Source organism: Adiantum capillus-veneris, chromosome 19 (genome assembly GCF_014529385.1).
Source record: "Adiantum capillus-veneris isolate H3 chromosome 19, ASM1452938v2, whole genome shotgun sequence".
Classification (NCBI taxonomy): Eukaryota; Viridiplantae; Streptophyta; class Polypodiopsida; order Polypodiales; family Pteridaceae; genus Adiantum; species Adiantum capillus-veneris.
The window spans coordinates 53,651,423-53,661,785 of record NC_140949.1 but is presented as its reverse complement, the minus strand read 5'-3'; the positions used below and the strand labels follow the sequence as shown (position 1 = coordinate 53,661,785).

At 40.7% G+C, this 10,363-nt stretch overlaps 1 pseudogene; it reads right to left on the bottom strand.

The window, feature by feature from the left end:
* Positions 1 to 969: 969 nt before the first annotated feature.
* Positions 970 to 1,724, bottom strand: LOC147434035 (uncharacterized; annotated as a pseudogene).
* Between the last annotated feature and the right edge of the window lie 8,639 nt (positions 1,725 to 10,363).

Below are 10,363 nucleotides of genomic sequence, written 5' to 3'. Positions count from 1 at the left end.
AGTGACAGTGTTTGGATGATTTTGGTAGGGTGGGTTAACTCACTATGGCAATTACGGAGAGCCGAAAAACGGCTATCAACGGTAAGAAATTTACGTAAAAAATTCTACCCAGGTTAATCACCATGGACAAAGAGAAATTGTGAGTGATCTATAGTAGAAATTTACATCAACAATTTTGCCCAGATTAACCACCATGGACAAAGACCAATTGTTCTTAATGCATACTATGGGTATCAAATGACCTTAGTCAATGACCATGCTGCAAAAGTGATAAATACTAACGGATGTCTCTGGACCTATTTAATGTTGCATAGAACTGCCACAATCCAATAGTCCCATTTCAACAAAGGTATAAGGACACCATTTGGAAGAATACCGACTATAGTGTGCACAACCTCCACAAACATTGAGAGTTGAAGTAACTAGACAAGGTTTAGGTGTGAATGTGTGTGTATGTGTGTGTGTGTGTGTGTGTGTGAAGTTGTGCGTGAGTGAGTGAGAGAGAGAGTCCTATATCACTCAACACATGGCCATTGCTTTATCTGCCCGCAGTTTCCCGGGCCATCTCTCTCCATATGGAACAGCGAACGGATATGGTCGAGCTGAATCATGTTGATTCACATTGCCAATATCTCCATATGAGCTGAAGCATGTTGATTCACATTTCGAATATCTCCATATACCACTAGTAACAAGCATGCATAAAGGTTTGCATATCTAGGCTGAAGTCGATGCACTTGTGAGACAACAAAGGTGATCCATGCGCGTGTTTGCTACAAGCTGTTAGTTATGGCTTCTTCAAAATTGGTGAGACCTCTCTCTCTCTCTCTCTCTCTCTCTCTCTCTCTCTCTCTTAAGGTTAAAGTTATCTTAAACTACAGGAATCAAATTTTGTCAGCCACATGAATTTTTTATCAAGAACACACTTTTTAAAACACATGTAATCATCATCCGACGAAGCTTTCACTTTCATAGAGCATCTGGAGCAGTCACACTTTTAGGTTTTTCACATAAGCTCACTCTTGATCTCACTTGATGTAGTTGAATGGCTTGTCGCTCAGCCAACACTAATCTTTTGTGAGCATTAAGCCGCTGCCTGGTCTGAAAGCTCATGACTCTTCTTGTTGAGAGAGTATCTGCACATCGTGCAGCACTCTTCTTGGCTCTTATGGCAGCATCCCTGTTCAAAATCTCCCGCTCAAAAAGGGTCAACCTCTGCAACTTCAATGTCTCTAAAAAGTCTTCCTCAGGTGCTAAAAGGAGCGAGATAGAATCAGCATGAGGGTGCATGTCCACAATCTGAAGTGTCACATCTTGTCCTACTTGCACGACATCCTCCTCTTTCCTCACCAAGGATTTGCCAACTCTTGAGATATGAACGAATCCATCTACATGTACGCCAATGTCTACTCAACCACAGATACCTTGCCCTTATATAAGCGTCCAATCCTGAGATCCTCACTTGCCTCAAATCCTCCTTTGTACTTCCTTGTTCTACTTTCAACCCAGAGCATCCATCCACATTGCCCGCTAGCCAGCTCTCCTCCACAGAGATTGTGGAACATCTGGCAAGGACTGCTGGCCTGCTACACACAAGAAGAGTCCGTGATGGACGCTCAGTGGCAGAGTGACAAATAAGCTTGCGACTTGGACGCGATGAATGTGATGAACGAGGTGGGAGGGCATGATGGGCTCGCAGCTGCACAGGAAAGTCCTATTGTCATCCCAGTCGCCAAAGCTAGCAACTTATCATGGGTGGACAACAGCTGGGATCTCTCTCTCTCTCTCTCTCTCTCTCTCTCTAGCAGTGCACACGAGCGTGCGCTGCTACAGACAGATTATATGAAGCATATAAAGCTGCCTTGCAAAAATCTATTGAAGCCTAATGTGGTTCAAATACCTTGCAGCTTATCACGGGTGGACAGAAGCTAGGATCTCTCTCTCTCTCTCTCTCTCTCTCTCTCTCTCTCTCTCGTAGTGCACGCCAGCGTGCGCTGCTACAGAGAGATTATATCAAGCATATAGAACTGCCTTGCAAAAATCTATTGAAGCCTAATGCGATTCATTGGCGCTATAAGCCATTCATTGCGCAGGAAGAGCAGCAAAGGGCCGTGCTCTCTCTCTCTCTCTCTCTCTCTCTCTCTCTCTCTCTCTCTAGCATCATTATTTGGGTATATAGTTTAAGCAGTGTGATGGTGGTATTTCCTTGTGTCAGAAAAGTTACATAGAGACATTGCTATGTAAGTTTGGACTTAAGGATTTCAAATCTATTGCCACTCCCATGGAAACATGTTTGCACAAAATTGTTTCTTTTCTTTGATGAAGTCTATCCTTTGAAAGACTCTAGCTTTGAGATGTAAACCCCTAAAACTTGTCTACCTATTTGTGGATAGACTCGTTGAAGAGTAGCTTCAAACTCCACCATTTGGTAAGCATTTTTTCCTTTGCATCGCTTTCAAGGAATTACTTCATGATGGAAACTTGTAGAGTTTTCCATGTCTTTGGGGCCTCGCCGTTGCCATGAAGGCTAGCGCACCATTGAAGAGTAGATTTTTGGAAGTGCATAGCTACATGGTGTAGCTTGGAGGACTCTGTGAAGACCTTGTTTCCAAAGCTCTCATCAAATTGTTGGATGAAGGCCAATACTTTGTTGGTGGTAGCAAAGGTGCCATCATAGGTGAGAAAAGAGATACTCTTTCCTCCCCCTTTGAATTTCTTAAGCTTTTGATACCTTTGCCATGTAGGGTAAGTTTTGCAATGTCCTCTCCTCTTGTATTCTCTAGAAGAATAACTATTGATTTCGTTGGAAGAGGAGGAAGGTGAAGAAGAAGGAGAAGAGGGTGGCCTCTTTCTTTCCTTTTTCTTCCTTTGTTTCCTCTCTTCCCTTTTGGAATGACAAGGAGAAGGACTATGGGTTGATCGTTTCCTCTTGGGAGGAGTTGGTGATAGTTTAGACCGCCGTCTTCATGGAGCCACATCTTTAGAGGACCTTAGGGATTCATTTCTTTCTTGTTCTTTGGATTCCTCCTCACTTATGGGAAAGAGTCTTCTTTTGGGAGTCTCATCAAGAGACCTCCTAAACTCTCTCTCCTCTTGGGGAGGATGGAAAATCCCATAAGCACGAAGTTGCTGGGGGTAACTTCGGCTTGCAAAGTAGGGTTTCCCATAGCTTAATGCAATCTAGTAACAAGATAATTCATAAACATGGGGCCATCATCATTAGCACCTTCATGTGAAAAATCAAAGTTGTCAATATTCATTTTAATCTCTTCGTTATTGTCAGCCATGCTAATTATACTTATGTGTTTACTTAGTGTATCCTTTGGCAATTCAAAACCTTAGTTGCTACTCCTCTTAGCCTTTGAAAATAAGCACTTAAGTATCTACACCCACGGCTCGAATTGATAACTATAGAGAGTAGTGGGGTGGGTCTAACATAGCATAATTGTTGAGGGATAGCTCTTTTCATACTTCTTATGTCTCAATAATGGTAAAGCCGTAGGCAAGTCTAAAAAGACCCCATTATTAAGACCAAAGCTCCCGAGGTGTGCACCATATCCCACATAGTGGGCTCAACAAAACCGATAATAGATCCCAGTACCACTTACCCTAATATAATTAGTAAAATCAACCATTAATAGGCTAATTAAGGACCTCACTTCTTAAACAAGAAAAAAGAAATCAAATGCTCTGATACCAATGTAATGGGAATGGCCTATAAACTTTGAGAATAGCAGAATTAAGAGAATTGAGGTGAGCATTTTTGTGAGATCACTTTGAAAACATAGAGGGTGAACTTAATTGATGGTAGCAACATAAACATAATACTTAATCAACTTGGCATGAACAATACTTTTGCAAGAGAGAGAGTATTATAGAACATGACAATAGTTGAGGACCGGATTTACTTGGAGCTGGTCCCCCCTCCAAAAGACGTTTGTATTATAGATTCTCCCTTCAAGAGAGACTTTGTTACAATAAAATCTTTGTGTTCATTGTGACCTTGGTGGTGCTATGAAGATGGAAATCTTCATGAATCACGAGCTTAGCATAAACTTTGCAAAAAGCATTAACTATCCCAAGCCTCAGTCCCAAGGCTTTAAACATCTGTGAAGGTGGAGAGAGCTAGCGAGGAATGAGGGTAGGGAAGAGGAAGAAGAAACATTCCATAGGAGAAAGAAATAGTTCCCGACTTATCATCACTCTTCTTGCTTAGCATAGCATAATAGCATAGTAATGAATATGAAGAAGATGGAAATCTTAAGCATTGAAGCATGGCTCTTGGTTGGATTTGCATTCCATAGCCAAAAGTGTTGGTGTAGGCTCTCCATTTCTCAAGAAGCTTGGAGAAGGAGATGGAGCTATTGCATTTTGCACTCCACACAATGAGAGATTGTGTGTGTGTGTGGGGCGGGGAGAGTATACCCCCTCTCATTCTTGGTCCACACCTTTCTCTCTCTCTCTCTCTCTCTCTCTCTCTCTCTCTCTCTCTTATTATTTCATTTGGACATGTGTCCCCTTTTTCCTCTTTGAGCGAAATAACTTAATTGTTTATTTTTATGTATCTAAATTCTCATTGAACCCCTTTAAAACCTAACCACAAGCATTCAAGAACATCATGCGGGCCACATGTGGAGGATCATTTGAACATGTGTCTTCTATGCTTATTAAGTCATTTGGTTGAATTGAATACTTCAAGGACTTAGTCAATCAAGCAAGCATGTGTCTTTTATGCTTCTTAAGTCATTTATTTTGAATTGAACACTTCAAGACTTACTCAATCAAGCATGGATGTTCATGCCTCTTGAGAATTTATCTTTGAATTTAACATTTCAAAAATCTTAGTCATTTAAGCATAAAAATCACCTCAAGCTTTGGGCAAGGTTCCCACAACCACTTTAAGCGTCTTAGCACCTCATGCTTGGGTACGATTCCCACCTCGAGGTTAGCCCTAGCTTGCATAAGGTCAAAGGACTTTTTAACACTAACTTTTAGAGGTCTTTAATGAATCTAACCCTAAGGTCTTTTAAGCTCCATTAGATGCACATTTCTCTTTGTTAGACTACCTCCATTTGGACCCCTTTTAAGATGTAACCATATCTCCTCTTGGTCTCTTGCTGAGGTAAATCTAGAAACACTTATTGCACATTGCTCTTTGGTAGACCGTCTCCTTTTGGACCCCTATTGAGATGCAACCATTTCTCCTTTTGGTCCCCTGTTGAGATAGGTCTAGAATTACATGTATATCCTAACTCTTGTTCCCCTTTTATCTTTCCATATTAAGTGATCAGTTTAATATGAGAAAATCATTTGGTAGAGTTAGATATTATATTTTATGACAACTAGCATGTAGCACACCATTTACCTTTTCCACCAAACCGTTGCATTGTGGATAGTAGAGAGTTGAGTGTCGTCTTGTGAGATTCCCAGCTTCTCCATTAGCTTCCCTACTAGGTCTCCTCCATTAGCTTCCCTACTAGGTCTCCTCTAAAACCTTGTCCCCTGTCAGAAATTATTTCAAGAGGAGTGTCAAAACGGCAACAAATGTTTTCGAATACAAACTTAGCCACTTTCTTAGCTATAATCCGGGTGGTAGCAATTCCTTCAACCCACTTGGTCAACTGATGATGATATACAATTTACCTGATTGGCTCCTTGCCAAAGACCCAATGGCATCAATTCTCCATTTCTCAAATGGTCCATAAGAGATTATAGGAGTTTGTGGCTCATATGTGAGCCTCCTATCCCAAGCATTCTGACACTCTTTGCATGTTTTACACTAGTGATGCACATCTCTCTGTAAACTAGGCCACACAAACCTGGCTTGTAGATCCTTCCTGCTAATGATGTCAAGTGCAAAGTGCCCTCCACAAACACCATCATGACAACTTGAAATTATTTTTGTGATTTGTTTAGAAAGAGGTACACGCCTAAGAATTTGATCCTTACCCTTGTAGTAGAGGTCGTCATTGATAAGGTGGTATTTTGTTGCCTTGCGCACAAGACACTACTTTTGGCACTTAGTAAGATCTTTAGGACACTCTCAAGTGTGTCGAAGAAACTCATGATATCAAGCATAGAATTGCTACCTTGGAAGAGAGGCAACTTCAACTTGATAGCAGCCACCACTGGAACATCTTGTAGCTTCTCTCTAGCTAGAGAATCTGCTTCTTGATTTTCTACTCGAGGGAAATGATGTAATTGTGCAGCTTGAAACGTCCCTAAAAGTTTCCTAACTTGGTGAAAATGGCCTAGAAATCACGTAAGTGGCCCCCAAATATAGTTCTCATGATGAAATTTTTGCATAATTGATCATAAGAAAACACTCCTGTTGTGTCCTCACTTATACGTGCAAGTCTTGATCCCATTCGAACTCCTGACACCACTGGATGCCACTTGAAGCACCTGCTTACCTTATGGCGTCGGTCCACTGATAGCTTCCTTGAGAAGTTTTATGCTCTACCAACTCCTCATTATTATAGAAAAACACATTAATACTGGTGACGATGAAAATAGATGTACTACATACGCGATGTCCTACCTGTACACATGTGGGCCCCATGTAACCACCTAGCTCTGGACAATGGACAATTTTTTATCCGGTGCACCATGCATGTGTATGTACATATGTGCAATCACTTTTTCCAAAAAAACTCCTAACATAATTTTCCCATCTCCTAGCCTGCTAGATCATTCATGATCAACAGGAGCAAAAAGAGATATGAGACTCACCGCGTCACAGGTCTCCTCATCCCTCACAGACATTACTTGTTCTACAGACAACTCATCTTGCTCCACCATCATTAATCTAGCATGATATAATTTAAGACGCAATTCATTTACCCTTAACTTATGTAGAATCCCATCCAGGCTAGCCAGCTAATATGTACCATTCGGAAAACACTCCACTACCTTGAAAGGGCCTTCTCACTTAATTCGAAACTTCTTCTGGAATGTCTTGTCCAACTTACTGTTGTAGCGCAAAACCAAGTCATGTTTCTTGATATCCTTACTTTTGAAATTTTCATTTATCTTTGCTAAAGCCTTATCTTGCATCTATCCATAATGTTCCAATGTGCTCATCCTATCCAGCTGGACCTCTTGTAATTGTACGAGCCTCTCTTTGAATTCATCACTCAACTGTCCAAGCAACTTCTAACATTTTGATCGCAGGCAACTCTACTTCCACAGGCAATAGTGCTTCCTTTCCATATACCAAATGAAATGGAGTAAACCCTGTACATGTCTTCATCGAAGTATGGTAAGCCCATAATGCTCTAGGCAATTCCAAATCCCAATTATTTCCTTGGTGCTCTATCACTTTTAAAATAATTTGTACCAATTCACCATTAAATCTTTCATTTAAGCCATTACAATGTGGATAATAAGGAGTGGTATACCGGTGCCTAATCTTCATCTTTGCGAATAAAAAGTCTAATAGTTTAGCTCTAAATCCTGGCCCCTTATCCGAAAGTAGCTCCAGTGGCACCCCAAACTTGAAACATATTTCATCGTACACAAATTTTTCCACATCCTTTGCAGTGATTTTTTTTATTGATGTAGCCTCTGCCCATCTAGAGAGATAATCCACTACAGTCAAAATATAGCTTTTGCCTCTGCTTGTGATAGGTAAAGGGCCTATTGCATCAATCCCCCACTTTTCAAACACATCAAATGCCATAATATTTCTTCGTAGCTATGGCGTCAACACTCTCTTCCCAAATGCTTGACATCTATTGCAAGAGCTACACCAATGGTGAACGTCCTTGTGCAAACTAGGCCATACATACCCCTCTTGCAAGATCTTATGCAAGGTGATATTTAGATCAAAATGTCCGCCACATGCACCTTCATGATTCTCTTCCAACACTCTATAAATCTCCTCCCGCCAAGGTACACGTCTCAACACGAGATCAGCCCCTTTCATGTACAAGACATCACCAATCAGTTTGTACTTGGATGCTCTACGCAAAAAACCATACTTCTTAGACTTCTGAATGCCCTTTGGAATGATTCCTGTTAGCAAAAAATTCTCTTCTTGAGCCAAAATTTCCCGAGGTAAATTGGTCCTTCACACAAATAGCTCCCCAACCATGCTTTGAGTTGCTTCATATGCCTCTCCATTAAGAGCACGTTCAATGTGTCTGATGCTCCATGATTGGAACTTTTTTAAGAGGCCTTTAATTCAGAAACATAATCTCCAATGAGGTGTTCTTGCTCTTCCACACACCCAACACTTGCTTCACAACTAGCAAGGCATCACCTTTTATGCTCAACCTATAATCCCATGCTTCAAACAAATGTGTAATCCGGCTTCCAATATAGCATATTCAGCCTCATTGTATCTATGAGCATCCAATTTGAACCCTCTCTTGGATACCAGCTTCCCCTCTGGATCCTAAAGTGCTATACCCCCTAAAGCCGCATCATCGATCTTTCTGTATGAGCCATCAAAGAACAACACATGTACATTGCTGATATGTGGCACTTATTCAACTACCCTTCTCACCACCTCTTCCTTAATGTTAACTAATTCAACGTCAGTTAACAGAAGCTACAAAAGACCAAAGACGTACGGATGCATATCAAAAATCAAAGTGAAGAAGCAGTAAAGATTGGAGTTACACATTTATCACACGTTTTTCCAAAATGGTCACGTATTATAAATTCCCGATTTATTTCAAGCCATTGTAATATTTTAATGTGTTACGGGCTCAATGGGAGTTCCAAGTTGTAAAGAACAGGTCAATTACTGTGCCTAGGGTGCAGATACAATAAGCGTGGAGCCTCAAAGGTCTTGGGTGCTGGACATTACACATATTAGACCTTGGCTAAGGTATAAAAGCTAACTTTGTTAAGTTTTGGATAATGAAATACACAGCGTGAGCTAACGGCGCTCACTCCTCCCCTTCTCGCGCTTCCTATCCCCGGTTGTCACAATGCAGTCGCGTTTGTTGCCTTGCAACCGTAAGTAAGAGCTCTACACATTGACGTAAACACGTCACTGTAACTCGTAGTTTCTGGTGTCACCGACCCGTGGCCTAATCTCATTATAACTAGGAGTTTATATTTTAAAATAAAAAACTAAGCATAGGCGGGGTATTGGGGCATCATTGCTAAGCATTTAGATGCATTCTGGGTCAAAAACGACTAGGTCAAAAATCCACTGCTGTTAATAATCGCGATTTTGGAACTTGACCTAAAGTGGGGTTTGAAACCATAAGCATGTGTGCTTAGGTCTTATAAACATGTCCTAGAAGTTTTGGATGTCATTTGATGTTGTAGCGGATGTGATTTGTTTGCAATGAGTGATTAGCTTTAGGTGATTTCAGTCACTTGAGTGTAACTTGAGTTAGATGCGAGTTGTTAGTTGTTTTTTGAGAGATTGACAACCTCTTGTAGCCTCTATGCACTAGTCGAGTCAGCTTCGTCCCATGGATTGACAATTTAATCGTGGTTCTCGCTAATAGTGAAATAAGATAGGATGGTGAGGTTAGACATGCGTCCCACATTTGGCACCGTTGCCGAGGACGAATAGACCTAAACTAGGGAAAACACGAGCGTCTTGTGTAGTTGTCCATTAATTTCCTCTAGGTTCACCTAGAGTAAAACTTTCTTTTTAGAAACCGCATAGCTTAAAATTGTGGTCTTTTGTTTTGTAGAGGTAGCTTGGAGGTAAGTTGTACTTGCCGAGTGCCTTTAGGATTGTAGGATTGTAGAGATAGAGTAGGATATTGAGAATCATCGGTAGACGAGACAAATCTTAAGATCAATGCTCTGGAAACCATAAAAAACAAAAAAACTAGTGTTTGTGGACACTTTCCACAATCCCTTTGTATGAGAATCTAGGAGTAAGGTAAGTAGGATCCGAGGTGGATTTCAAAACATTGCTCTCTCTGAAAGAATCAAATGTGAGTTGTTATTGGAAGTTGGCGAATTTCAGGTCTACGGCTAGAAATAGCACAAAAAGACTCCAAACCACTCAATCCGACTGGAGAGTAAGCTTAAGAGTTGTATGAACCAATGGATAAGCTCAAGGAGGTAAAATTTTCAAGAGTTGGTCAAAACTCAGATTATTTACTTTTTCTTGACATTTTAGGCCAAATTAAGTTATGACTTGATTCATAGGCTCAAAATAGATCATGAAAAGACTGTCTAGTGAAAAAGTTCAAAAAAGTGTCAGTTTTGAGTTTTGGGCCTAAAGGTGATAATCGCGATTATTAACTTTCAGCTCAGATTTTACCAAGGTTCATACCATTGACTCATTACATGTGTACAAACAACTTTTGTAAAGGCACAAAATATTTGGATCACCAAACTCGCAAAAAACTGGGTAAAACCTAAAGCTTTTACTAATTTTCTG